This window comes from Otolemur garnettii, unplaced genomic scaffold (genome assembly GCF_000181295.1).
Source record: "Otolemur garnettii isolate 467f Iridium unplaced genomic scaffold, OtoGar3 scaffold00090, whole genome shotgun sequence".
Lineage (NCBI taxonomy): Eukaryota > Metazoa > Chordata > Mammalia > Primates > Galagidae > Otolemur > Otolemur garnettii.
In genome coordinates, this window is record NW_003852485.1 from 5195388 (window position 1) to 5197967 (window position 2580).

The 2580-nt window shown below is 35.7% G+C and overlaps 1 protein-coding gene across 3 annotated transcripts in view; it reads right to left on the bottom strand.

The window, feature by feature from the left end:
* Positions 1-2580, bottom strand: part of SCN9A (sodium voltage-gated channel alpha subunit 9) — a 166617-nt gene that overhangs the window by 5018 nt on the left and 159019 nt on the right. The gene's annotated exons all lie outside the window — the stretch shown is intronic.

A 2580-nucleotide genomic window follows, 5' to 3' on the forward strand; every position in this document is an offset into this window, starting at 1 on the left:
TTTTTTTTTTTTTTGCAGTTTTTGGCCCACCATGTCCAGCATATGGGGTCAGTGCCCTACTCCTTTGAGCCACAGGCACCACCCGTGAGTATCTTCTTTAATGATTTGGTTAATATTTAAGAATGTCCTAAAGAGCAGAGGCTAAAATCAATAACCAAAATAGTATTAGCATTATATTCATTTTAATATATCACCATTCCTTTCACAGAAAAAACTGGATGTAAAATAAGTAGACAACACACATTTCTTACATATGTATTTCAAGAAACTCTTTGACCACCACCTTAATTTTAAATAGAAGAATTTTCACATTCATATTTTATTGGTTGTCAACAATATGCATGATAGAGTTCTGGGTACTTTGGAAATTATCAATCATTAGGCTTGAACTTGAAGGGCTTTCCAACTGATTATGTAAAAGGATATATAGCTTTTATGATGCAATAGTGAAAATCTAATCTCTAAATGAGGTTTTTAAAATCTTTTCCACACTGGAAAAGCCTAAATCTCACAAAGGGATGCTAAAAGATTTGGTTATCATTTAAGCTATGCTCATTTCTTAAAATTACCTGTAATTTTTACAGAATTATATATATTTCACATTGGTCTATAATATAAGCTTTCTTAGTCACCCAGGAGTGGGAAGTTGCAGCCTTCTAGTTTCAAACTTGTTCTTGTTTAAGCACCAAAAGAGTCAAGAAAAGCTTCTTACTCTGCCTGACCCTTTTAAATTAAAGTATTTGTTATGTAAAATTTGGATTCAGTCAAAAGGCCAAATTCAAGGACCAGAAAGGCCACAAGTTTCCTTAAGGCTTTAGATTGTGGGATAAAACTAAAAGGAGATTATAAAATGCTCCAATAAAAAGCTTTTGTGATTTTTTTGTTTACTATAACTTATAAAAGCCTTGTCCAAAACGTACCCTTATAAATCCTAGGTAGAAGGAGATATTCTATAACTCAGGCTGGACTTTTACTATGTTACTATGTCTCATATGTCAATGCTGCGGCTTTATAGTAGTTAAGACTTTGATTCTCAGGTTAGATCATCTTTGTTCAAATTCTATCTCTGCTGTCCTTTGTCAAGTTTCTTAAATCATTAAAAAAAATCATCTCGTCCTTCTAAAAGCAAATACCACATTTGTTTCTGAGAGGATCAACTGAGATAACGCCAGCAAACACTTAACATAATATATTATATATGGCAAGTCCTCAACAAATTTTAGTTAATATTACTATTATTATTATTAACCTTCCTAATTAAGGTTATAGTTACTGAAAAGCATTGTTGTTACATTCAGAATTTACTTGTAGTTGCTCATATCTGTACAGGCATTTGTGTAACTATATTCGTTTCATACCTTGAACCCACTAATAACTTATGTTTTAATTTTAAGTATTTTTAATTAACTATTAAACTCCAATTACCACATGAGCTTATTAAAAATGAAAAGACAGCTAGTTGGAACAATTGCTGAACTGGGGTTAGTTATTAGGAAAGAGATGTGAGTAGTTGTAAGAACCATAAGCTGGGATCAAAGTGTTGAAGTTAAAAACAATTAAGTGGCAACATTTTATTGAGGAAAGAATATGGCTTTGAAGTGAAACAGACCTCTGAATCCTGACTGTGCCAGTAATCTATTACTTGGTTTGAAACAATTTACCTATACTCTATAGGTGGATGGTTATACAGGTATACAAAGATACCATTTTCAAGAGAGGAAGAAGGAGAGAGTCTCTCTCCAATGTTTCTACTTTTCAATGTATTGCACCAGGGGTCAGTTTATCTCTTGCCTCATTTGGTACCAGCATAATTTAAACACCTAGTACAGCTAAGGAAAAGGAAGAGGGGCAGGTAGATTGCTGTTTGAGAGGCTCTCAGAATATCTAGCCAGGCTGACTGGCAGAGGTCTTTCTCTGTCAAAGACAGTCAGTAAAGACTGAGACAGGTGCCTATTTCTTCAAATGCACAGATACTAATGCAAAGCTACAAGGAACACAAAGAACTGGAAACATGACATAATCAAAGGAAAACATAAATTTCCAGTAATTGACCCAAAGAAATCTGAGAGCTGTGAATTGCCAAAAAAGAATTAAAGGATAATTTTAATCAAGATCAGTGGATGACCGGTGATAACCAGACAGCACAGGTGGACAACTAAACAAAATGAGAATGTCAATAAAAAGACAGAAACTACAAAAAAGAACGAAATAGAAAATCTGAAACTGAAAAATACAGTAATGCAACTAAAAAATCCACTAGATGGAGTCAACAGTACATTGATCAAACAGAAGAGTAAATGAACTCAAACACAGATCACTCAAAATTAATAAGGCAGAAGACCAAGAGGAAAAACATAATGAAAAAGAGGCTCGGCTCCTGTGGCTCAAGCAGCTAAGGCGCCAGCCCCATACACCTAAGGTGGTGGGTTCGAATCTCCAGCCCGGGCCCGCCAAACAACAATGATGGCTGCAACCAAATAATGGCCAGGCACTGTGGCAGGCACCTGTGGTCCCAGCTACTTGGGAGGCTGAGGCAGGAGACTCGCTTGAGCCCAGGAGTTGGAGGTTGCTGTGAGCGTG